The sequence below is a fragment of the Ursus maritimus genome, unplaced genomic scaffold (genome assembly GCF_017311325.1).
Source record: "Ursus maritimus isolate PB19 unplaced genomic scaffold, ASM1731132v1 scaffold_13, whole genome shotgun sequence".
In the NCBI taxonomy this organism is placed as follows: Eukaryota; Metazoa; Chordata; class Mammalia; order Carnivora; family Ursidae; genus Ursus; species Ursus maritimus.
In genome coordinates this window covers 38,647,468-38,674,836 of record NW_024423675.1, presented here as the reverse complement: position 1 = coordinate 38,674,836, position 27,369 = coordinate 38,647,468, and the positions used below count along the sequence as shown (strand labels likewise).

Sequence of the window (27,369 nt, the reverse complement as noted above, 5' to 3'; positions counted from 1 at the left end):
GTAGACCGTTCGTATTGCTTCACAGCTGCGTGTTTGCATCTAGCGCCAACAGGGACTGCGAGTGCTTCGAGAACGTGGGCCGTGTTCTGCCTTCCTCCTCCTTTCTCAGGTTAGCCCGGTACCTGAGTCATAGGGAGCCTTCCATAAATAGATCCTGAAGGAGTTAAATAATAATGGCTGACTGCCACTTATAAACTGGCAGGTTTCTCCAATATTTGTTTTTAAAAAGGTTTATTTATTTGATATGAAAGGGAAGTTAAATACTCCTGTAGACATCGAGTTCTTTTCAGGAAAGGGAAATTTGTATTTGTAACCACTGAAAACTTTGGCTCACTAAAGATTAGATGGAACTAATTTTAGAGGGACAATAGGAAAAGAAATACATAGTAAAGTTGTTTACATCCTTCAAGTGATTTTTGGGTCATTGTGATTGTGTAATAAACTTTTAGGGTAGCAGGTAAAATAATGAACTCTTTCAAGTGTTTGATCTACTAAGTAATTACACATGCATACTAAAATGGCAGTACATCATGTATTACTAGGGAAGGATTGCTTTTGTCATTCTTTCATTTTAGGAAACGTTTTTTATAAAACTTTTAAAGATTTTATTTATTTATTTGAGAGAGAGTGAGCGAGAGAGCACAAGCAGGGGGAGCAGCAGAGTGAGAGGGAAAAGCAGGCTCCCCGCTGAGCAGGGAGCCTGATGTGGGACTCGATCCCAGGACCCTGGGATCATGATCTGAGCCGAAGGCAGGCGCTTAACCGACTGAGCCACCCAGGCGCCCCTGTATAAAACTTTTTATCTAACCTAGCTTTCTAGGACGTAACCTTTTTCATTTCCTTCTAAACTGTTTGAGATTAAGCACTTTTTTACTCATTTATTCAACAAATAACGTGTCAGTGCCAAACAGTGTTGTAGGTAATGGGAATAGAATGATTTACAAAACAGACAAAAAATCCTCTTTCCATGCAAATCATGTTCTAGAGTCGAATAAGATATGATGATGTCACAAGAATTTTATCCATAGATGTATTTGATTATTTAGTTATCTGTGATATCCACAAGAGGTTGGTCTTATAGAACCGGATTTTTAGCAGATTTTTAAAAGGCTTACATATGGTATTATTTATTTATTTTTTTTTAAAATATTTATTTAGTTATTTTAGAGAGAGCACGAGCAGGAGGGACAGAGGGAGAGGAAGACAGAATCTCAAGCAGACTCCCCCGCTGAGCATGGAGCCAGACAGGGGGTTCAATCTCATGACCGGAGATTATAACTTGAGCTAAAACCAAGAGGCGGTCGCTTAACTGACTGTGCCAGCTGGGCACCCCTATAGGATATTATTTATAACTGGAAGGAAATACCCACTAAGAACAATGGCTGATAATGGTGATTACACTGTTCCTATAATGGCAGCTAACACAGATTGCTCGCCATGTACAGGTTTTGTAATGCAACTAGAACATTTCAGTTTATTTAAACCACACACTCAATTTATGAGATCGATGCTATCAGCGATTTTCACTTTAAAGCTGAGGAAACGGAGGAAAGGAGATAACATCACTTGTGTGGCAGCTAATTGGTTGAGCCAGGCTTTGAACACAAGCGTGTTAGTAATTTATTGAAAAAAAAAACAAAGCAATTACGAGACTGTTCCCTCTGATGAGAGACCACAAAGACTGGAATACAGAGCAGATGGAGAATTATCTATCTATAGGAGATAGTATAAAGCATGGAGTGTTTAGGTGGTATGTGGAGGGGTCATTAGGTTCACTGCTGGAGCCAGAATGCCCGGGTTTAGCCGTTGTGCCTTGTTTTCATCGCCCATGAAATGGGAACCAGAGTAATGCCTATTTCATAGCGTTTTTGTAAGGATTAAATTAATTAATATATGCAAGAACTCTTAGCAGAATGCTCAGGAAGTATTCAGGAAATATTAGCTGTATTCAGGAAATTTTGTTACTATTATCTTTTTTTTTTTTTTTTTTAAAGAGGATTCCCTCTTTCCTGAGGTTTTGCTTGTTTTTTCTTTTTTAGGAGAAGAATGTTGCCATGTATTTGGGTATATACCTTCCTTACTTTCCTAATTGATTTTTCGATTTTGTATCTGTTTGGTGTTTTTGGCCAGGGTTTTGCTCAGGAGGGTATTGGAATGTGGTTCTTTGAGTCTATGCAGGGTTTTTAGGTATTTTTTAGTAATTCTTATTTGCTGTAGTTTTTAACAGATAGCCAGAACCACCAGCATATTACATAGGAAGTCCTCCAATCTTGAGATGATACTTGCATTCTTCGGTGAGTCATTGTGGCAGGATTCCAGCACTCACTGAACCCTGTGAAGTGATGAGAAAGGGAGGAGTAAGAGTGAGTTTAAAAATCGTTCCAAGAGCAGGAGCAGCACCGTGAGTGAAGTGCTGGATCATCATGGGAAATCCCATCAACTGAACAACTTTGATTTCTTTTTTTTTTTTTAAGATTTTATTTGTTTATTCGACAGAGATAGAGACAGCCAGCAAGAGAGGGAACACAAGCAGGGGGAGTGGGAGAGGAAGAAGCAGGCTCATAGCGGAGGAGCCTGATGTGGGGCTCGATCCCATAACGCCGGGATCATGCCCTGAGCCGAAGGCAGACGCTTAACCGCTGTGCCACCCAGGCGCCCCACAACTTTGATTTCTAATCATCAGTGATGGGCTTTCTGATTTGGAGCCTAAATTGTTGATTTGCATCTCTCACCAAATATACTCTAGATATTTAGTATGGAAAATCAATTCATTGGTCTTTTTACTGTCATTTCATTCAGTTGTGGATAACCCCAGCGTTGGTAGCATCTTGGAATGTGTGTAATAGAAAGGGAGAGGAAACCATTTTGGGTCAAGGAGAATACAGGAGCTAGAATTAGAGATTATTTAGAACATAGTAACAGGGAGAACACTACATAGCAAAAGTTGAGAGAGGCTGCAGGAAATGTAACCAGACATTCATAGCTTTATTTTATTTTATTTTATTGATTTATTGATTTATTGATTTATTGATTTATTGATTTATTTATTTATTTATTTATTTAAAGTAAACTCTACCTTCACTTTGGGGCTCTAACTCACAACCTGGGATCAAGAGTAGAGCCAGCCAGGTGCCCTGACATTCATAACTTTAACTTACTGTCAAATGAAAAAAAAAATGGAAATGAACCTTGCATTTATGACACTAGAAAGAGAACCAAGAATAAGCCCCAGTAAATAAGGAAGAGGGAGTCAATGACTTGAACAAAAATTGGAAGAGAAAAAAAAAAATGTAAATGGTATCTAAGTGTTAATTTTGTGTTGGGGGAGGAGGAAGGATGGGAAGTAACTTGATAAAGGATAAACCTGTAGCTATTTTAGCTGGGAAAAAAGAATGAGAAAAAATTTTATAGCCTTAGACCAGGAAACATTGTAACGATATACCTCTGGTAATAATTTAGAAATTAATCAGCAAAATAGAAACATTCCCAGAAAAATATAAATGTTTTCCTTCAAAAGACATAGAAAATCTTGGAAGTTAATAATCATAGGAAAGATGAAAAAATATGAATTACTGGCCCTTAATTATAGGAAAGTGTTTTTACACTACCATGGAATACTCCTTTACTGTTCCAGAATGTAAAGCTGTATTGAAGCTTTCTTTTTAAAATTTGAAGGCCAACATAACCCTGATAACAGATACTGATCAGAATAGTGGGACAAAAAGAAAAGAAAATTATAGGCTAATGTCATTCATAAATATATGTAAGGACCCAGTGAACTGCCCCCCCCAAAGTCTATGATAACCAAATGGAATTCATTTCAAGAATGTAGGAGTAAGGGGCAACTGGGTGGCTCAGTCAGTTAAGCGTCTGCCTTAGGCTCAGGTCATGATCTTGGGGTCCTGGGATTGAGTCCCGAGGGGCTCCCTGCTCAGCAGGGAGGCTGCTTCTCCCTCTGTTCCTCCCCCCAGCTTGTGTGCTCTATCTCTCTCTCTCTCTCTCACAGCTCTCTCTCTCAAATAAATAAAATAAAAAAAAGAATGTAAGAATAATATACCATTTCAGATTCCTTTACTAGATTTTATCATTGCTAGATGAGCAATTTAATGAAATTTTAATATTCATGAAAATGCTAACTAAATTAGGAATGTATATAATTATTTAATATGCTATGTGTTTTTTCAAAATGTCTAGTGTTATACATAACGGTATGATAGTAGCATATTCTTAAGGACAAGATAAAAAAATACTACTTTTTGTCATTTTTATATGGTTCTTGAAATTTGTCAATACAGTTTGACAAGATGAGCTTTAAGTATTGGAAAGGCAGAATGAAAATCATTTTTTCACAGTTATAGAATATTCTGAATGCAAAACCCAAGTGAATCATGGGATAGCCAATTAAAAATGCTATGTAAAGATCTTATTTCTAGTTCCTAATAGTATAGAAATTCTGTTTCCTAGGAACAAATCTAATAAGATGTGAAATCTTTGTGGATAATTTGTGGAACACCAAAGGACTAAAAGAAGGACTGAATAAATGGAGAGCTGCTCCTTGTTGTGAATGCTTGATGTTGTAAAGATACCAGTTTTCCTCAAACACATCTATAATTTCAGTGAAAATGCACTCCAAATCCAAAGCAGGTTCATCCTAAAATTCATTTGTAAATGAGCATGTGTTCAAGAATAGCCAAAATAATTTTGAAGAACAACAAGTTGGAAAGACTTGCCCTACCACACATATCAAAGTTACTAAAATGTTGTGGCAGGCATAGGTAATTAGACCAGTGAACCTGATATAAACCAATATAAGCTCAGAAACTTGATATAAACCAAAATAAGGAAACTTGTTATAAAGGTGGTGGTCTTAATCAGTAGGAAAAGGTGAACTATTGAAGAAGGAGGGTCAGTACATCCATTGATTGTCCGTATGGGCAAAAAAATGAAATTTCATTCCCTACTTCATACCATATGCAGAAATTCATTATAGATGCATAATAGAGTTAAGGGCATAAAGCCAATCTTCAAAATTTTTAGATGAAAAGATGAGTAGGGAACACAGATAATACAAATGATAAAAAGATTGAGAAATTTGACTCTTAAACTTCCATACACGAAAATATACTCCATTGGAAAGAAAAGGCTTAGATTGGTGGAAGATAAAAGACATTGTTAGTTGCCTTCCTTTCTTTACAAACACAACCCTATTTTGTGCCCATTTAAAAATGGCTGGCTGTCTCCTTTGATGTCCTTCAGAGGTTGTGTGCAATAAGGGGTAAACTAAGAATTTCTGGGAAAGCTTTGCTTTCTGAATATGGGGTCTGGCCTTTGTATTTCCTGTTTCCCCTCTTGCCTGGAATATGGGTATCAAGTTTAGAGCTGCAGCAGCTTTGTTGCAATGAAGAAGTTGAAGCTACATGTTCAAGATGGCGGGGCAGGAGGATAAAAGGCTAGTTCAGTGATGATCTTTTTGACTAGATGCTTCAGTCATGAATCACCTACTCCCATACTTGTAGTCAAATGAGAAAAAGACTTTGGTCTATTTTAGCCATTGTAGGTGGCTTTTTAAGGGAGGACTACTGACAATAGCCCGTTTCCTATAAGGATTAAAATCTAGGTTTTATGAACAACCCCTATACATCAATAAGAAAGACAACCTAATAGAAAAATTGAGGATAATTGTAGGCAGTTCACAGAACAGGAAACCCAAATGGCCAGTAAGCATATGAATTTCATTAATAGTTAGGAAGTGCAAGTTAAAAGAGACTTTTCCATAACCATCATCATATGAATCTAAAAATATCAAGTGTTGAGGAAGATGTATAGAAGTTATTATTTGTATTCACTTTTGGTGAGAATAGGAATTGGTACAGGCATCTTGGAGAACATTTTGGCAGTATCAGGTAAAATTGACCATACCTCACTAGCCAGCATTCCACTAGATACGTACTCCATAGACTCCTGTCCCTCTGCATGGAGACATGGAAGCAGTGGGCACTGAGATATCTTACTAGCAAAGTAGTGGAAACACACTGTCCATCAACTGGGAAAAAGAAAGTTTATTTTATGATGGAGTACTGTATAGGAGTTAAAAAGAATGACCTATATGTATGAACTACATAGAGCTACATATATGAGCATAGATAAATCTGAAAAAACTTAATCCTGAACTAAAAATGCAGAAGACTATGAATGTGGGGATAATACTTATTTAAAATATGGAAGCAACATTGAAACTATGCAAAACAATGTCATCAGCTACAGCCACCGAGAGATGCACCCCTTGGCAAATAAATATTTCTACTCATCAGTGAATTTTCTGGAAGCCTAAAAATTGATTTTTAAATCCAGCCAATGTTAGTTCATTGCCTGTTTTATTCCTGACAGTGTCTTATTTACTGGGGATGTTAAAACCAGAGCTGCTCCTTGAGCAAGTGGTATAATGTTAATTTTTTTTTTAAGATTTTATTTACTTATTTGTCAGAAGAAGAGAGAGAGCACAAGCAGGGAGAGCAGCAGGCAGAGCAAGGAGCAGGCTCCTGGCTGAGCAAGGAGCCCGATGTGGGACTTGATCCCAGGACCCTGGGGTCATGACCTGAGCTGAAGGCAGACTCTTAACTGACTGAGCCACCCAGGCATCCCTATAATGTTAAATTTTTAAAGCACTTTGTAAAAATACTCATGAATGTCTTCATTTAATTATTCTAATTACTTTCTGAGATAATACGCATGCAGGATTTTTATTCTTATTCAAATTAAGTGGCAATAATTGGGCCTAACTTTCTGATTTCTAGTTCTTTTTATAGTAGTTTGATAGCTTTTTCCAGCAAACAATTTATTGTGTAGGTGTACTTCATTTACGCAGCAGAACAAGTGATATTTTGAACAGAATTGCAGTGGCTGTCTAATTGGAGTGATCCAACGGTGAGTCTTGTTTGTTTTTCAAGTAGATGACTTACTGATTTATTGCCTTTTTTGGTTTTCAGGGACTGGGGGTGGGGGATGGGGGCGTGGAGTGAATACAGTTCTTCAACCTTGGTATGCACTGGATGATTATACACATTCTCCCCCCGCCCCAAGATATTCTGCCCTTTCTCTTTCTCTTCATTACTAGATTGGTTTATTAAGGGCTATGAGCTTGTTCATCTTGTGCAGAGTGAACAAGCAGTCTGGTGGTGCTATGTGTGTATGAGGAACTTTCTAGAACTGAATACCTGGACACAATTAGTACTGTATTGTGGCTAGAGAAGACTAGGGAGGATTTAGTTTAATTAATTAATTTATGTTTTAGGAAAGATTCTAATACTCCACAGTTAGATATGTGCTGAAATTGGTTTTCCATTACACTTTCAATAAGCATTCTTTTCAAACATTCTTTTCACTAGTCAGATCATTTAAAGACCCATGATTGTAACATTCCGGGGAAGGATTTCACTGGAAAAGATGTAGCAGAAAATAAGAGTAAATAGAGAAGAATCCCATTGTCTCACACAAGTATGCTAAGACAGCTGGGAAATGATCAGTTTTCCTCGTAGAGAAGTTATTCTCCAGCACAAGCTACTGCGATTTGTTCAGGCCGTTGGCAGCAACACAGAGAACTGCCCTTCTCACCCTTTCCAGCACATGGATGTAGACGATTCAGAGCTGGAACCTATCCTCAAGAGACTGCTAGCTTGATTGAAGCCATATGTGTAGAGGTTTTCATTCTAGACCCATGAAGGGCCTTCAGTGCCCTTGCCATCTATAAAGTAAACTACACAGAAATACTTCAAAAACAAAAACACACAAACGAGCAAACAAAGCACCCTGGCCACATTTATGGTGTGTAAATACAGATGCAGACATAACCCACTTGGTAACAAATACATCTGTGTCTTGTGAGCTCCTTATCCATCTCACTGCACTTTTTTTTTTTTTTGTAACATATAGTAACTGCACAATAAATACTAATTGAATATGGGGTGGGAGTCGGCTGAGAACTGACAGAAATCAGTGCCCAAGTCTATATTTTCCAACTCTTCTGCTGTTTAGAAAAGTCCAGGTATATTTTAAGATGGGTTTTCTAATGCGTGAGCAATTGGAACATGTAACAGTAGTAAAGAGAGTCCTTAGTTGCCTATTTAGCTCAAATCTGAAGTAGATTTTCCCAAGCTTGATTTTTTTCTAACATGGGCCAGAAAACCCATGTGTTTGAACTTGAGTGCTTTGTCTTCTCATGCCAGACCTCTGGATAACCTTGGGGTAGCTGTTCTTCTATTGCTGTTTACTTACTCGAAAGTAAGTCGTGTGAAGATGGGGACAGTTAACTCTGGAAGGGCTTTTTCTGTTTCTCTGGTGATTGCCTTACGGCCGTTTCATGCTGGTGTTCAGCACACAACACTACCTCATACCTACACAGTCAGTCTCCGTCAGGGAGGCCATTTCTTCCTGCTCCTTCCATATACACTTTCTCATAAATATTAACAATTACATGTCCTTTGAAGATGCTGACAAGCTGATAAATCATACTGTGAGAGCTCTTTGATATTCTGTTTTGCTTGTGGAGATGAAAGATGGTTTGGTTTATTATCAGTTAACACAAGCAGTGAATGAAAGCGTGTTTGCAATTAGCACTTGTCCTCTGTGCCGTCAATCTATTTAAATTGGGAAGATGACCTAAAATAACAAGGTGTGCCTCTTGTACTTAGATATAGGCAAGCAAGGTTTCTACCTACTAGACAGGTAAGGATTTTCCTTTGAATTTTGAATTCGGATTCCTTGCTTTGCCTTCCGGGTCCCACCCTCGGTATAATCTATAGGATCTATTTTGCTGCAATAATTCAGTGTATCTTTGAAAAGGAGTTCTGAACTTGAACATATTTTAAATTACTGTTAATGTTGGACTCTGAAAAAATATTCTTTGGATTATCTTTTATTAAATCAAACTAATGGGCGTGTATAATTGAATCCAGGTGCCTTTGCTTATCATTCTGGTCTCCGTGGTTTTTGGACAGTTTCGGATATCGTACCCTTCTGGAGAAGTTCCTTTGTGTCATACTGGAACTTGTTCGAGGTTACAAGTCATTTTTGGAGACAGTAACCATTCCCTGGAAAATACTGGGCTGATTTTTTTTTCAGTCTGTGAATTGCGAGCTTGATTCATCAGCTTGCCTTTTGGCATCTGGTCACCCCGGCAGGGTAGTGTCCGGCTTTATTTGGTAACTGGTGATGCTTCTTGCCAGTCAGTCTTCTTAATTTGTTGTCGTTGTTTGTTGTTGTTGTTGTTTTAATAAATGCCCTGTCTGTGAAATTTCAAGCCAAATGGGATGAAAGGAATCCTAGTTTTAAAAGGTTCTTTAATTTTGCTTTCAAAAGGCAATTTCAGCTTTACCCGTTACAAATGAAGTGTTCCGGTTGTTGAGTAACTTACCACCTCCTACCCTCACCTCCGCTTACGTATTTGAGGGAGAAAAATAGAGATTGATTTGTATGCCCGAATAAAATTTGAGAGAAACTTCCACTTCATCTGTGTGGCTTGCTCAAATACCTTTATGTGATCCTTAAGATTGTGGAAAAACCCAGATTCAAAGGGAACATTTGAGGTTATTATTTTATTTTAAATCGAAAGGCAGATGTACCTTTTTTTTTTTTTTTTTTTTTTTACCTACTTATTTGAAACATGGCAAGTTGAGAATGGTGGGAAGCCAAGGACAATTAAGCGCAGGAAATGGCTTCACGTGTTGCCTATTGCCTCCTGGACGAGCTGGATAAAACAGAAACAGCTGGAATGCCAAATGCCCTGTAAATTTCTGAGGCTGGTGTAAAGTGTGGTGGAGCACACTTTATGAGCTGATTTCATGCAGAGCTTTGCCCACAGGTCTTTGGTGACTTGCGTTCAGTTTTCTTCACAAAAATGCAAACTATTTGGGGCCCTTGCGTATTGCTAAATGAAAAATGGTGTGCATTTGGCTCCATAAAGCAAGTAGCCTTGAGAGATGGGCCTGCCTAGAAATTGACTACATTTTTGTGGGAGAACGGGTGAAAAGGGCAGTTTCCTGTGTTGCTGCCAAAAGGTCTGAACAATTTGTAGTAGCTTGTGGCTAGAAAACAACTTCTGTGAGGCAAAAACAGCAACTTCAGACTGGCTCCGGGTATGTGTGAGAAAATGCTCTTCTTTCCCACTTGATTGTTAGGCTTTGTAGATATTTTAGAGAGTGAAGTTTTAAACTCAGCTGCTTACAGGGGTGTTATTTTGGTTGATTTGGATAAAAACCTGGGGAATATACTTGGAGTTAGCACAAGTGGTGCATAATGTGGTACCTAAAAACAAACAAACAAAAACCCCCAGCATTTATATATTTTTTTGTAACCATGGGCTTGAATGGTAATTCACTTTTCTCCTGCCTTGAAAAAGTCTTGGTAAATCTTGGCATGTAGAGTGTGTATTTTTACAGGAATTTTTTTTTCCCAGTTGACTTATTGGAAGTGTTTTCTTCATTTTGGCAGGGTGAGAAGTACGTGTCTAAAATACGTATACGGACCTACTGGTAATTGCCGTAGAAGTAGTACTTACAGCGTACCACGCGCCGTGCGAATGTCCTCGCGCTGGTTACGTCGTTTACTTCTCTGCGTTAGAGAAGTAGCTTAGGCAGGGCTGTCATGTACCGGAAAATGGTTGGAGCCTGTCAGATTTGAAGTCTGGTGTGTGTTCCTAATTATTTCAAAATAGGTACGGTTTCAGATATCAGATATTCATTTGGTAAATTTTAAGTCTGGTACAAGTTGTGGTGGTTGGTTGGTTTTCTTCCTCGTAGAATGGGCTTCGGTTTGTGGAATGAAGATAGACTTGGTTCGTTTTTAATGTTTTCACTAATCTTTTTCCCAATTGCGGCTTCCATCACACCTGTACTAACCATGGCTTAAATGTTCCAGACCTCGCTTTACTTTTTTGGCCTTCGTTTTGATCTTTCTTTTCCATTGGGGATGTCTGTTAGCTTTTCATTGAGATGCAGACAATAGCTGGTTAAGACCTAACCTTTTCTTAATATTTCGTCCTGTTTGTTAATATCACTTTCTTCTTTATCGTATATTTAATAGAGAGCCTGAGGCTCAAAATCTAGTGCTGTTGTTTTCAACCGGGGAGGGGGTGGGTGGGTGTTTTTTGTTTTTTGTTTTTGTTTTGTTTTTTTGTCCCTTGAGGGACATTTGGTAATGTTTGGAGACGTTTGTGATTGCCATGACTTGAGGGTGTGCTACTAGCATCTAGTGCAGAGAGACTAGGCTTGCGCTAAACATCTTACGATACACAGTACAGCACCTCACAGCAAAGAATTGCCAGGGACGCCTGGGTGGCTCATTCGGTTAAGCATCTGCTTCTGCTCAGGTCGTGATCCCGGGGTCCTGGGATCGAGTCCCTAGTTGGGCTCCCCGCTCAGCGGGGAGTCTGCTTCTCCCTCTGCCTGCCGCTCTGCCTGCTTGTGCTCTCTCTCTCTCTGACAAATAAATAAAATCTTAAAAAAAAAAAAAAATTACCTGGCCAAAATGTCCATCGTACAGAAGTTGAAAACCTTGACGTAGCTACCATAGGGCACAGACGAAATCTAATTAATTAGAAGTGGTTTCTGTCTTCATGAGATTTTTTTCATAGCAAAACAACTCCATGGTAACTAGGTAAGTTTTATTTTCTATTTGAGAGCTGGAGGAAGAGGCTCTCCATCTGTCTGCTCACCCAGCCCTAAGCCATATAACACAAGTTGACCTTACATTGGAGTGTCTTTCCGCTGCTTCCTACTCTACCTTCAGCCCCCATCCTGATGGTGAGGAGGGCAGCAACACACCTTTGAAGTATTATCTGCCATTATCTTCATCACGATAAATGGACTGCCTGTTACCAATGGTACAGGAGCTACTTTGGTTTGGGGTGGGAGAGAAGCGAAAGAATAAAAGGGATTACCCACCAAAGTTTTGACTGGGATGAAGGTCCTAGCGTGCCTCTCATAATTACATTGAGTACCGGAGTGTGCAGTTGTGAGTGCTCTAGGTAGGTCCACACACACCCACAGGAGCAAGTGTTGATGAGCTTTGTAAACTGGACACTAAAATATAACGGATAAGTGGAATTTTTAGATGAGCTTAAGAAGAAATCTCTAGGTTCAATGTTTATCGAATAACTACCACATTAGGGAAATTGACTTTTGTATTTTATTACCTCGTGAGTTGTGCCTTATTTTTGTGATGTGATTAAATGTTAAAAGTTGAAAGGAGTAACTTGCAGTGGTATCTTGATGCTGTTGCAAGTGCATGGAAATCTCTACCTTTCTTTGCTCCTTGATCCTTCAGAGATGGCTCCACTTTACCTCACTCCATTCTCTGTTCTTAGGCTTTCCCCCGCCCCCCTTACCAGCTTGCTTTATGTAGGTATTTTATACAATGAATTTGTCATCATTGGCTTTCTCCATGTGTCACTTACTAGGTTATGATGTCCTAGCACAGTGCTGGGTACATACTGACCCTTTATTCCCTAAATGTTGAATGACTAAATGGTGGTGGAGGAGGAGAAGCAAACAATTTACCAACCTTAAAATCAAAGGAGGAAATGGTAGGTGTTTGAAAGTCAAAGTGTAATGGGGAAGGAGTGTAAGTAAGCGAAGGTAGGGATTGTTATATTAGCTGGACCATTGTGCACTTTTTTTTTTTTTTTCTCATTCTGCATGACTGAGGCTGGTAGGCTAGCCCATGGCCTTGGCCACCTACGGATGGCAGGTCCAAGTGGTGTCCGTGTCCTCTTCCTGAGGTTCCTTCAAGCTTAATTGTCTTCTTGCTCCGGAGGGCTTGTGTTATCTGCCTGTGCTGGAATATAGTCTGCCTGTTTGCTGGCAGTGTGATTTCGGTCTAGATTTCTCAACTGTGTGAGTCGTGTGTGTTCCCTCCCTCCAGAAAGAACTGTATTTTAAAGTGATAGAAATGACTCTTGAGGTCCTGCGGTGATTTCGCTGTAACACCGCTCCTACCTGGTACGTTACATTCTGGCCTTGACCTCTTAGGGCCTCCTTAGGCACATTATGTTTCCTTAGCTTTCCTTCTCTTGGCCCTTGAATTCAAGAGACACAACTTCCTTTTACCCTGGGATTTTTTAATGTGCATTAATGTCACCATTAGTGGCCTGGGTTAGAGTAAATAGCAACTCTATAGTGTGTGTGTCTTGTTTTTCTGTTGAATTATGTGAAAGCATTTATTAGACATTTTGATTCAAAATAGAGATAATTATGGGAAAAGCTTTCTTTCAGCAAAAGACCCACTAGCAGGGCATCTGTGCTTATCACTGTGGCCATGCCATTGGACTTGTCCCTTGCAAATTGAACATGCTTGATCGCACAGGTGTTTGCATGGTTGAACAAATTATATTTGGACAATACACTGTTATGCCTGTCAGTGATTAGAGAGGCAGGGCGTAGCTGCACATGGACTACTTTGGTAAGAGAATTAAAGAGGATATTGGGAAACGTTTTCCAAAAAAGAAAACACTTCTGAGAGTAAATACACTTTTTTATTCTTTAGTGGCTAAATGCTCTTAAACTTATTAGAAGTCAGCCTTGTACTGCAAAGTCTTTTTGTTTTTAATCTAGTAACTTTTATTTATAACTTTGAGATCATTAAGCAATATCAGGTTTTCCTTATTGGAGGACAGCTGTAGCTAGATTGTGCCTGATCCCATAGGAAGATCCAGTTTCCAGTGTCCTATGTTTTCGGTCTACAGTTTTTTTGTTTTGTTTTGTTTTTTGTTTTTTTTTTTTTAGCTTTTTGCCCAGGTGTGAAATCTGTGTCCAGGAGAGTGGAAGTGTAGGGTGGGTTGATGAGGGAACTGTCCTAGGATTTCTGGAAATATCGGAGTCCGGTTAAAGTCTGTGGCTGTGAATTTGAGAAAAATCACCAGAGCTACTTTTGTTTTTGCTGAATGGGTGCAAGTAAGGCCCGAGTTAGGTGGAACAGGCTGGAGGATAGAAGAGCAGGGGGTTAAGGCTATCATGGTGGCCCGTGGGATGCAAGGTGCTGAAGGAGGGCAACAAAGAATTGCTGGAGTTGGGGTTCAAGAGGGATTGAGCTAGAAAGATGGAAGATAATCAAAGGTCGAGATGCAGGAAATTAAGATAATAGTAGGATTATAGATCTAGGGCAGGATTTTTCAAGAAATCCTTTTAGATGGCTAGGACGGGCATTTAGAATATGAAAAAGAATAAACAACATGAGAGTCAGGGTCTTATCTAGCCTATGCAGAGTTTTTACATGAATTAAAAAAAAAGGTTCCCTCTTTGGGAAAGGTTTTCAATTAGCAGTAATCATGTTTCGGATCAGCCTCACGGGCCATAATACTGCCCCTGCACAAATCGTCCCCTTTGGGAGAGGGAAGAAGAGGGGCAGTGGCAGGAAAGAGGTGTCCTTTTTTTCTGGCTGAGGAAATCCACTGGCAGAAGGCTCACTGAACCCAGGGGTGGGGGCTGGATTTAGCACATAGTTCTTTGAAAACTTTGTTTCCATTAAAACTGGGTGTGTTTACATTGTATTTGCAAACTGGGTTGGAGGGAAGGAAAATATTTTACTCTGGGTCACATTTGGAAAAGTTTGAAAGCCAGTGCTTGGGCTATGACTGGGAATGTGTAACTAAGATGGTGAGGAGGGCGGGATCATTGGGAATTGCGCGCGCACACATACATACACACAGACACAGACACACACGCATACACACACACATACACACACAGACACTGTGCCTTATAAAAAGGAGTAGGAGTATGGTAATAAAAGTGATTTCGATTTGGAATGCTTTATACATGTGAAGGTTTGGGATTCAGCTCCCATCTTCCCTAGTAACTTGAAACATTGTGGGGGGTGGAGAGAAGTGTGGCTCAGATACGGGGTGAGCTCTGGCTCAACACTGGGTCTCCGCAGCTTCACTGTCAGACTTCAGTTAGGGAAGTACCAGAGTCTGGGTCATTGCTAAGATCTTTTAAAAACGAGGCAGTGAGGAGAGGAGGCGTTTGGTGTGCTTTGGGTCCCAGGGAGAGAGCTTTCTGCGTTTTTCCCAGTGATGGGTCGACTGTAGAACACATAGTAGGTAATAGATAGTTGAAAATCAATTTTTAGAGGATTTTATAAAAAATCCTCTTTATAAAAAAATCAAGTAGACGCGGTCTTGCGATTTGCAAGATTTAAGTTCTAGTGTCTTCCTCCTGCTGTGTTCATGATTTTTTAAACATGAAGAAATATTAGCATTAGCATCTGAGTGAGATTTTGGCTTTGGCTTTAGAACAGACGTGAACACACACACATATTTAGATTTTCCTCGGCCACCTCCCCATTGTTAGGAGTAGTAAAATCCTGGTAGTAAGTTGTGAGAGGTCTGTGTTGCTTTCTGGACTGAACCTGGGAGGCGGAGAGTCTAGTTTCCCTTTATATTGGATCATCTTGGTCAGGCGTTGGCAGTGGGAAGGAAGCACGAGGCTACATTCTGTGGCTCTTAAAATGGGAGGGAAAGGTGACCAGTCCGTGGTGGGTTGGGGAGTTAGGAGATTGGGTGGAGGTCCAGGTTCCTATAGCACTTTACCCCCTGTCGCCCTGAGTTCTTACCCCAAGCTCGTGTCAGTTACCCCATCTCTGGGTGGGGCCCCTCGCTGGAAGAGAGGCAGGATAGGGATTCTTCCTTGTTTTCTACTGTGAATGGAGGGTGGCAGAAAGGGTCATCTCTCACCCATTCTTTCTGGGGAGCAAATGTGTTGTAATTAAAACTCCTTGTGTATTTTCCTAGAAGTGTTAAAATTTGCCATTAAATTTTCAAGTACTGTCAGGTGCATTATAGATTCATTGGCTCTTAAGTAAACTCGAGGAGTTAGTATTCCGTTTAATGACTGTTACTGTGGGGCAAGAAATAATAGCTAACATTAGCTTAGTGTTTATGTTAACAACCATCATTCTGCCAACAGTATTTTATTTTTATCTGTATGAATAGCCATGCATTATGTTTTCCTAGCCTCATTTTATAGAACGAGGATTGATTGAGGCTTGCCTCTCAATTTTATTTTATTTTTATTAAAGATTTTACTTTTAAGTCCTCTCTACACCCAAGGTGGGGCTCAAACTCACAACCCTGAGATTGAGTCATGTGCTCCATTGACCGAGCCAGCGAGGTGCCCCAGGATTTCACTTTTGACATCTGGCCTCATTCCCCGCTGTGCCCACCCCTTTTGCAACCAAGTCATCACTTCATTTGGAGTTGGGATGTATGTGTGGTTCTTTCTTTCAGTCGGGCCTGTTGTGAGTCGGGAGTCCCTATACCCTGCCTATAGACAGGAGTGCAGAGTTCGTCCTTTTCAGGCCTGCCGGATACTATATACAGTTTAGAGCAGCTAAGTTTAGCTTTCCAAAGATGGTCCTGACAGTATTTGATGCCATGCTCTACAGAATGTTTAAAGCTGAAAAGTTGCAAGTATAGGGCTTCCTAAGAAGAGCTGTCAAGTGTGAGTAAGGTTTTCTAGGGCCAGGAAGGACTGTGTTTTTGTGAAGTAGGGTTAGGTGGGCTTGGGGATCCTCGCCACACCTTGTTTTCTAGAGACCCTTCAGAGCCGTGGCTGGTGATGACCTCACCTCCACAGGTGCCACATCATTCTTTTTTCCTACGCAGCCTGCCGCGTCCCGCTCCTCCCTTCTTACAAAGAATACTTAGGGACTCCTGTGAGGTTTTGTTGCGAAAATAAGTATGAAATTCAGTTCTGTGTGTGTGTCTATAGAGGTAGCAAGATGAGAATACAGTGCTTTCTGAGAAGCAGACAGTCCCAGAAATTCCAGTTTTAGGTTACTTGCGTTCAATCACTCCCAAGAGATTTTTAAGGGGAAGGGTGGGGACAGAGGAGGGGATTCAGACTAGATGAGAAAAATAGCTGTGGAAGAACAAAGTTGAGCGTTTACACCCCTCTGCTGCCCCCCTCATTGAGGACTGGATTATAATGTTTCTAAGAGAACTCTGATTTCTGGCATATTTCATAGAGGCTGAGGAGCTCGGATTCCAAACGTTAAGCTTGGATTCAAGGGATTGGATCTTTTTAATGATAAACTTACATGTTTGTTGAATAAAATTTGGAATACAGAGAACCATAAATAATAAAAGCTTGATTCTCACTTGTAGCCATAATCACTTAGTATTGTGTTTATCCTTGTACCCTCCTCCTAGCTTATATAATAAAGACTTCAGGGCTCAAACTGTATATTTGGATTTGATTTCTGTTTTCATCCAAGCTTCATTTTGTGTGCAGTTTGCCATGCCAAGTAGTTTTTTTTTTAACGTAGAATTTTAGAACTGTAAGGCACTTTAAGAGAGAACTCCTCTTTCCTCCATTTTCTAGATGAGGAAATTTAGAAAAGTGAAGTTAAGTGACTTGCTCAAAGTTGTTTCTCTCAGTGCTGGAATCGGAACTGGTTCCACCCTTTCCCATTTACTTCTCACTGTACGCGGCTGCCTATGTCACTTTATTTACCGGGGAGAATTTGTGAGGTATTATCCTCTAGGATACGTTAGAGATCATTGCCCTAGATCATTAAATCCATCTAACTTTAACTCTGAATATGAAAAAAGTGAAACCTTGAAACTACCCAAACACACCTGTGTAGCTAATTTGCCCCCGGTACTTTGGAGAAGTTTGAAAACCATTATGATATGGCTGAATTGCTGCTATTTTAGGGTTATTTGAGGTGAACCTGAGAGGAGTGGAGGTTAAAAATGTAGGCTTTACATTTAGAATAAGCATCCGTGTATTCGAAGCTTTTTCATTTCCTCCATGTTAAAACCAGTAAGTCTCTTAAAACTTTTTAGTGGCTTTGCCAAACAATTAATTAATTTCTTCTACTCTGGAATAGATTTGCTTTCTTCTGCTGAATTCCCATAGGAATTCTCAGCGGCATCATTCCGTTGGCAGTTGCTCCCTCTGTCTTACGGCTTTTCTTCTGTTTGTCTTGACATTCGAGTGTTTGATGAATGGTAACTTTTCCTGGGGTTGTGAGTGTGAGCGTCTAGTTTATCAGCTCCTCAAGGATGGGGAGGTTGTCCTGTCGTTCCCCTTCCTCCCTGCCTCTCTCTTTGCCCTCCTTTTTTGCTGTGTCTTCACAGTTCTAGCAGAGCACCTGCTAGGTTTGCACTGTTACTACTCAGACTTGTTAAAAAGGTGCCGAGCACATTTAGGGCAAAGTCGGGCACGTGGTCTCTTCTTTTACCTCTGTGAACTATTAGTCATGCTGGCACCATCGATTGCCGGAATATCTCTACAGAAGAAACAAGTCTAGCATGATTTGCTATCAGACTCACCCTCACCTCTGTTTGACCTTGGTCGATCTAGAACAAACCAAAACAGCTAAAGTGACTTTAGTGAACTTGGAGGGATGTCTAAAAAAACAGGTGATGGAGAATCCTCTGTTGTTGTTTTTCTTGGAAAAACTCCTCCACGGGAAGTCTCCAGCAGATTCTGCATCTTGAAGACTTAATAATTTTGTACATCTTGGCTTTCTGCATCTTGAGGGAAGAATCGAAGGCAGAATGAAAGGCATGAAGAAATTTAGTGTAGAAAGTCTGAGAAATAGGGAGTGGGGAAGAAAGGGAATAATTACTAGGATATATTTGTAGGTGGGGGCACGAGGACAGAAGAAAGAATGGAAAGAGATCGAGAAATAAGGATAAATAGCCAAATATTAGGGTGGGGACAGAATCTGAATGTCATTTGGCAAAACTGATTATACTTTTGGTGCTTTTCCAGAAGTTTTTCAAATGATTGGGGTGGGTGGGGTACTTGACTAGAGATGACAGTTTAAGTGCTAGAGAAATAGGATGGACATAGCCTGAACAGCTAAAGTAGGAAGACACAGAATTAAAAAAAAAAAAAATTCTTTCCTGACGGTGCTCTGCATTTATGATACTGTACTTAATTTATTCTCTAGTGTACCAAAAAGTTTAATTTGGTATAATATAAAGAATCTCCTTTTTGATCAACGACTTGTCTCCTGACTTGTTCACTATAGAAAGTGTCAGGACAGAGAAGATGTGATGCAAAAGGAGACCCATTTCAGGAGCTGCACTGGAAAGCAGCCACACCACCTTATGGACCAAGGACCCCGTGTGCGATGAGTGTGCGCGTGCGCTGATGTCTGCTCTTGTCCCTTAAATGTGTAGTTGCAATGTGCTTGTGCAGTTTCATGTGTTGCTTGAGTGTGAGCTTATTTCTCTTGGAGTCTTTTTTTTTTTTTTTTTAATTTAAGTAATGATGGCTCCTCATACCCTCTAGGCCTTTTGGAATTATCTTCCACCTGTTTGGTTCCGCAAAAGGAGTAAAATAACCTGGGAATTTTATGATTGGAAAAGGAATTCTCCTTCCCGAAGAGACTTAGAAGAGACTTATGTTTACTGTTGGGTTCTAGTACTCGTCGTATTATTGCCTGCCCCGGGCTGGGCCCCCTCTGACATAAGCGTTAGGAACTGAATTGTGTCAGCACTGCGACTTAAGGCGTTTATCCTAATCCAGGTGTCCTTGGATTCTGCGGTGCCAATGAGCAAGGTGCTAGCGCTGATTGCAGACCTGGGCTGCAGGTGTGAGTTCTGAAGAGCTCTGTGATTACCCAGTGAAAGCATTACCGGTAAATGTGAGTTGGTGCTTTTGTTTGGATGCTCTCTTTTGACCGCATGAGAGGTATTTGTGTTATTTACAATGCCATTCTCCTAGAAGGGAACGAATATCCGTGAATTCTGTCTGCTCAGGGTGCTGTCAGGCAGAAGTAAGTACAGAGTGATGACCAGTGAGGAACCAGCGCAGATCTGGTCCACGTTTGGGTGTGCGGTAGGTATTTGGGTTGGCCGCTTTCCTGGAAGACAAGCTTCCATTGTATTTATACAGCTATATTCTAAAAGTTCTGTGTAACCGTTACACAATTTTGTGTGTGTGTTCCAGAAGCATAAAGTAGTGAATTTCTTGTCTGAGGTCTCAGTTCTGATTGCCACAGCTGCTGCTTTTCTGGACAGGTGCCCCTTCTCTTTTCCAGCCATTCCTCGTCCCCGCTTTCTGCTGTGATTTCTGTACCAACTGGAGCGGTGAAAGGAAGATCCTCCGTGCTTTCATCAGATAAATGCTGTGCACGAAGGAGAGATTATAGTAATGCCCATGGCTGTTGTTTTTTTAACTACTCGACAGTTTCATACTGTTTTTACACCTGTAGGGAGTTGGGAGCTCAGCAGTGTGAGGTGCATTGGGAGAGGATATCAAGAGGAAAGTGTGTTTGGGGAAAAATATGCTTTTTAGAAAGTGCTGAGGGGCAAATTCGTTCAGAAATGAGCTCATCACCTGGTTGATTTAACAGATTAATGCAAATGAGAACTACATGGCAGATATCCTTCGCCAAGAGGTTAGGTTTCTGCCTCTGCTCAGGACATTCTAAAAGGATCCTTCAGTCATTTCGCTCCATTTAAAATTTTTTAGATTCTCTAGTATCTGTGATGTAAAGAATTGGCTTAATTTTTTCAGTCCCTCCCATATCTAAAATTATATGGTTCAGGAGAACTGCATGTTCCAAAATATATTGTCATAGGACTTACTTGAAACCACTTTTATTTATTTTTTTCTTAGAATTTAATACCCTTTTTGAAGATAATGGCCCTTTAGGCCAGTCTTAATCCATGACAACCAATCATGCAGACTGAAGGTGGTAAATCCCCCACTCCTCACGCTTTACTAACACGAATCTTAAAAGATGGTCTGAGATTTCTCATAAATGTGCCAAAATAATATTCCATTAGAGTGTTGTTTAATATTAGGCCTTCTTTATTGAATCATTAAGGTGATTATGTTGGATAATAGAAAAACAAGCTTATGATACCTGGAATTGTTTGAAAAAATAGGTGCTTGAATTTCTTAAAAGTATTTTCTTACAACCTCATTTCTTTCTACGCAAACATACTAAGTGTAACTTTGTGCATAGGGGTGTGTTTTTGCTGTGAAGGGTACAGAGAGGGGTAACAGATGTATTCGGTAGGTGAGCTGTGGGCATAGGGCCTGGCCTGTGGAGAAGTGCTGAGGGAAGAGGGGGAGCGAGGAGAGGCATTGAGCTGGGAGTGGTGGGGTGGCCTTTGGCAAGTTCCTAGCATGGGAGCTGGACTGGCCCCGTGGTAGGGGAGATGACAGGCGGGCTGCAGCCCACTGACTTTTGAGAAGAGGCCAGCAGTGTGAGCCTGCAGATTGGAGTAGATTTCCCTCAACAGTAGAATTCCTCATGGACCTGAGCAGAGAGGTTGGAAAGGAGGCGCTAGCCAGAGCCTGGAGGACTCTACGTTTCACGTGAAAGAATTCGGGTTTTCTTTCTGTAGATACTGAGGTTGTCCAAACAGATGAATGGTGTGATCAGAACCGGAGTTGAGGAAGATTAGTTGGGTAGAGATTCAAAGTAGGGCTAACGATTGATGAAAAATGAATTGTTATGAGAAAAATGTCCCCGTTGGTAACATATTTACTGGTTCTGCTTATTTTAATCAGAGTCCGCTGTTTACCATTAAAACTGTTTTTCCACAATATAAAAGTCCTCAAATTGTTGTCTAGGATACTATCTCCTGCAGATAAAGTACATACACTTCAAGTAAAAGAGGAACAATCAGCGTAGGGTCCTGATTATGATCTTTCTTCATCCAGTATGTTCAGATACTCGCTTTTTGTAATTAATCCTGGTCCTTGGCATTCTGGTGGGTTTTTTTTTTTTTTCTTTTCCCCCCTGAAGATGTTTCTTAAGCCCTTCTCTTAATAGTGTTTTGAAAATGTTACTTGGTTGATTAAAAGTGGGTCTATCCCGATATCCCCCACCCCCAATTTATTAAGCTGCTAGTTCCATCTATTTTAGGAGAGTTCTTGGACAATTGTTTGTCTTTAATCCTTGTGGTTATTATTTGATGTTGATAGTCTCGCAATTTAAAGTAAAAGTGTCTTGGGAAGAAAGTCAAAGTCCTAGGTAATAAGGGAGAGAGTTGGAATTGATCAGATCTGCGTGACACTGAGTCACTTTCCTTATCTGTAAGACGGAGGCATTGATACTACATTTCTGAGTGGTCATGAGAAATGAAATGATCTGTGTGGATTGTTCAGCAGAACGCCGGCATGGATTGTTTCTAAGCTGCCTTTGGCACAACGTGAATTATAGAAGCACAGTGTGTATGAACCTAAAAATCGTAGTTGATTTGGTTGGTGAGAGAAGTAATTTTATGTTCTCAGTTTTGGAGTTGTAATTTTTCTTCTCACATTTAATATTTGAAATTGCCCAGTTTTTGAAACAGTAAGGACTCTTAGTTTTGTGTGCTACGAGTGAAACTTGCATCCTCAATACTTTCTTTTAATTCTTCCCTACAGACTGTCATTCTACTGGTTCAGTTCTGTTTTGTGTTAATTTTTATGCCCCCCCTCCCCGCCCCGTCCTGAAATGCAATAGTCCTGTAGTGTCCTAGTGGAAACATTGTTCTCTTTGTTGGGGCCAAAGAAGTGCCTTTGTCATTCCTTAGAGACATTCTGCAGATGCCATTTTGCAGTTCTGAAAAATATGTCCCTGTCCTCCTTGTGCTGTGTTAAATTGTGCGTGTGTATGGCTTGGTATTTTAATGAAGTTGTAGTGAAAACTTGACAGTGATACTTGTCATTTGATAACAAAACAAAGAAAGGCTCTTTCTTGATCGAATGTAGATATGTGTTCCCTGTCTCTCCATAGCCTTGTGTGGTCGGAAAGTCAATCCCTCCTGCACTCAGGCCCTCAGATGTTTGATGCTTTTTGACTGACTTTATAGGAGACTGTTCAAACAACTAATTCTGGGCCGGAGCTCTAAGCCTTTTGTTGATGTGTATTGCTTTTCAAAGATCTCTTAATTTATATGTTCTTAATAGCATTTTAAGTGGCAAGAATGAGCTCTAATTTGCTAAGTGGCTTTAATCCTTGTATTAAGAAGGGGGGCAAAAATCTGTTGGGAAATTGCCATGATAAAATTCAGGAAATTCCTTTCATTCTTTCAAATCCAGTTAAAATCTAACTTTAAAAAAAGGCCTCTGATGTAACGGTGTCTGAAAGCGTGTGCTTCTTAGAGTCCAGTAATTTCTTGTATACAGTGCCAAGCTCAAAGAGGGAGAGTATGAATGTACCTCTGTGTTTTAGGTAAATCTCTACCACATGGCATGGTACCAGTTTATTATAATTTTACTGGGAATTTTGCACTGCTTTTAAAACTGCTAAAGCAGGAATATAGAACTAAAGAGTGGAAACTTCATGTTTTTTCATTTTAATGGACCTTAATCTATTTAAATTTTTTCCTTAATCACGGTAACCTATTCTCAGTGAAGAAAACTGGATAATATAAAGAAATACTAATAAAGCAAAAAATTTCTCGTTGTCCACATTTAGGAACAACCACTGTTATCATTTGGACTGAGCATTTCCTGTCTTTTATCTGCGAATATGTACACATGGGTTAAAACAACAGCATTATCCTTTTAAACCTGCCTATTCTCCCTTGGCAAAATATGGTGAACATTTCTCTGTAAATTCTTAAGCTGGTAGTACTTAATTTTGTTAAGGTGATTCCATAGGTCATTCATTTCATTTATATGGACTCACTTGGAAGTTCTCCATTAGTAGGAAGCGTGTACATTTATTGCTTGAAGATACATGTGTCAAGAAGGGATAGGCTGATCATTTTGGATGTTTTCCAGGATCATAAAAGCATAACAAGTCTGTATTAGGACTGTTAAGAAGCCTTTGAAACAAGGAAAGATCTGATCACAGAAGCCCTGGCTCCTCTGGACAGCTGGCTCACTGATTTCCAACAAGAGCTGATTCTGCTGTAGTCCAGCTCCTGTCATCTGGGGCAGAGGTGCACAGGGATTACAGTGTTTGTATGTGTCTAGCCATCAGCTGCACTTGTTTTATATGTTGATACCAAGCCCTGTGTCATGCCATTCCATCTGTTTGTTTTGTTTTTATTTTTTAAGATACATATACAACTGGTACAGGGCAGATCCTATTACAATAAACTCAATGGCAGAAATAAACTCTTTCTTAATATGGGTATTCCTATAGAGTTAGGGGTGGAAGTAGAAGGAAACCCCCCCAGAGGATTGGTGGATACTGGGACCCGTTCTTCTCCAGAAGAGAAAAACTATCCTCCCCTGTTGTCATTACTCTGGGGTTCAATGGGGAGAATATTTACTTTTGATCTATAGATAATATAGCAAAAACAATTTTTCTTCTTATAACTGTGCTATTTTGTCGGTTCATTGAGCATTTATTGAATTCTGATGTTCTAGTATGGTTAACATGGAATTATAGGGGATAATGAGAGGAGATACAAAGAAATTGAGGAGGTTGGGAGATAGCCAAATTATGGCTGAACGTAGATGGTTCGAATAGAACTAGTTAAAATCCCTAGACTGGGGTTGACTCTGGTGGGAGGAAGAGGTCAGGGAGATGGTGACAAAGGGAAAGTTGAGTGCGGGTGCCGAATGGTTACGAGTGCTGCATATCACACCTTTTGTCTGATGTGTATGTATGTACACACACCTTTCTATACCTCTAAGTATAATATATAATGTCTGTGTATCCTTTCAGTGTAACTTTTATAGGTACAATCGCAAAGGTCCTTCCCTCACCAAGGGCAGACTATGTAAAGTCCTGTTGACCTACTGCATCTATAAGCAATGTCTTTGTGTCAGAACATGGTCTACCAGTGATGTTCATGCTTCTGGTTCCATTTCCATTCAGCCTGTATGTCAGTGGTCAATCCCATTGTTCAGGTTTCCCCCAGGACCATGCTTTGCCCTGTCCTGTCCCATCGAATAGCCATAAATGACGTTCTGTAGGTCATCAGTTGTATGGATCATGGGGTAGATGATGGGATAAGTTATAGCTGTGACTGCTCTAGGCATAATTTGCCTTTGAGATGTGATTCCTGATCAGATCTTCCTGCCCCTGGTTCTGTCCATTGGGAGGACTGCCTTGGTGTTCTACCATGTGTTTGTCAGAGGACAGACTGAATTACTCTTAGCCCATTTTAGTCTGACTTCACTATTCCTGGTATCCTGGTCACTCTGTTGGTGGGTATTGTTGGAATGGGAGAGGCTCCCTGCTGAGTTGGTTTGCCATCTACTGGACTTCTCTTTCATGGCCTTGTGATTGGTGATCAGGGGTGTGTGCGTGCGCCATAAACTACCAAATAACTTGAGTGGGCTCCCCCTGACCCCACGTTTTATTCTGTGCATCCTGTGGCTTAAAAATCGGTAAAAGAGCTGTTGTTAGGTTTGATCACAAGCTGCTTATTTTTAACCTCCTACCTAGAAACCTGGGTTGGATTTTTTTTTTTCTTGCAACTATAGACACGGGAAGTAGACAGTCTAGACAGAGGAGAGTCAGCATTAATGAGGACACGGAAGCATGAAAATTTATTTCGTGTTGAGGAGGCTGGTATGGCTGGAGGTCAGGGGAGCAGAAGCAGAAGACAAGCTGAAGATCTGGATTGGGGCCAGCAAGTGGTAAACCAGGAGCTCATACCGAGGAGTTTGGTCTTCATTCTCCCTGCAGGGCCACTGGACGACTTTAAAAAATTGTTATTATTTAAGAAAGAGGCCTAATTACAGATATCTGTGTTTAGAAATAATACATGTCAGGTTTAATGGAGAATACCTGTTTACCCCGGGTATCGATTCTGGTGACTTTTACTGTTCGTTAAAGGAGCCTGCCCAAGGAGGCCTCATTTTGTATTTCTGTACAGTAAAACCTAGTGCTATGAATTTTCCTTTTTGGGTACTATTTATTATACAGGTGACTAGGATCAAATATTTAACTTAATTGTGATAGTAAATCTTGTTGTTACCAATTAAGTACTTTGTGTTTACTACAGAATAATAATCTGAAGCTTGGGAATATGATTTAAACAGGTATCTTTGGAATTTGTTGCACTTGATTATGAGACAGATTAGAGCCCACTTTTCCTGTGTCCCAGGCTGGGGATTCAAAGATGAATAAGCCTAAGCTGCTGATAAGTTCACAGTAAGACCAACTGATACTAAAAATTCAAAAATGATCATTTCACCCTTGGAAGTACATACAGAGAGAGGACAACTGAGCTCAGATGAAGAGCGAGGAAAGGATCTGGAGTGATTCCTTCACTGAGTCTATTTTGGTGTGTTACTGGGATTTTGTTTGTAACTGCATACTAAATGAATATGGTCCAATTACTCATTCATCATCAAATGTTTCTTTGGCTCCCTTACTATATGCCAAGTGCTGTGTTAAGCGGTGGGAATTTGGGTGTAAGACTGCACTCTTTGCTCCTAAGATTCTAATTGTTTACATGGAGAGGCAGCCAGTCCATAGCAAAGAGAAGGGAGACACTTGGGGGACTATGAATAGCCCTGCAAAACTGTGGGTAAATACATTTTTCTTACTGAACCATTTTGCTTAATATTCAATGGAATCTTATTGTGTATCAAGTGTGTGAGAGGGGGAATGGTTTTATAAATCACTTTTTTTTTTTTTTTTTTTTAAGATTTTATTTATTTATTCGACAGAGATAGAGACAGCCAGCGAGAGAGGGAACACAAGCAGGGGGAGTGGGAGAGGAAGAAGCAGGCTCATAGCAGAGGAGCCTGATGTGGGGCTCGATCCCATAACGCCGGGATCACGCCCTGAGCCGAAGGCAGACGCTTAACCGCTGTGCCACCCAGGCGCCCCTATAAATCACCTTCTTAATAGTAGTTCTAGAACTATTTGTTGAATGAATGAATGCATATTTTGTGCAAGAATATGTTTTTATGGATTGGTATTAATTTAAAAGAATGTTTGCATTATTTGATACTCGTTATTCCTTCATGGAAAGGATACTTTTCTCTCTTTTTTTCTCTTCTTTTCTTTTCTTTCTCTCTCTCTCTCTTTTTTTTCTTTCAATTGAAATTCCGGGAAGTATCACTGTCTCAGGTTTCTGTCCAAGCACTTTTCTGAAGCCAATGGGTGGGTGTATGTTTAGATCCAAGAGAAACAAATTACAACCATGGATGTGAACTTTTCAGTCTTCCCAAAATAAGAGCTCGAAAAAATATTTTTTACCTTTTTCTTTTGCAAAGACCATCTTTTTCTACAGAGGGACAAAACAAAGATAACATGCCAAGCATATTGGATCTTCAGTTTATTGTTCCCACCTTTCCTCGTAGTCAGCACAGCTCACAATGTTCGTGGAGAATTTTATTTCAAAGTTTAAAAAATGGTAGAAGTACATATGTGGTAAAGTTCAAACAACATTGTGCATTGCTATTTTAAAGAATATAGGCATTTTGAGAGTCAGAGAACAAA

The 27,369-nt window shown here is 40.1% G+C and overlaps 1 protein-coding gene and 1 non-coding gene across 2 annotated transcripts in view; one reads left to right on the top strand and one right to left on the bottom strand.

Annotated features, from left to right (window-relative positions):
* The window catches only part of EPB41L2 (erythrocyte membrane protein band 4.1 like 2), a 208,537-nt gene that overhangs the window by 36,431 nt on the left and 144,737 nt on the right, over positions 1-27,369 (top strand). The gene's annotated exons all lie outside the window — the stretch shown is intronic.
* Positions 14,219-14,366, bottom strand: LOC121102320. The gene has a single exon (XR_005834441.1). It is a non-coding gene; the product is annotated as a U4 spliceosomal RNA (small nuclear RNA).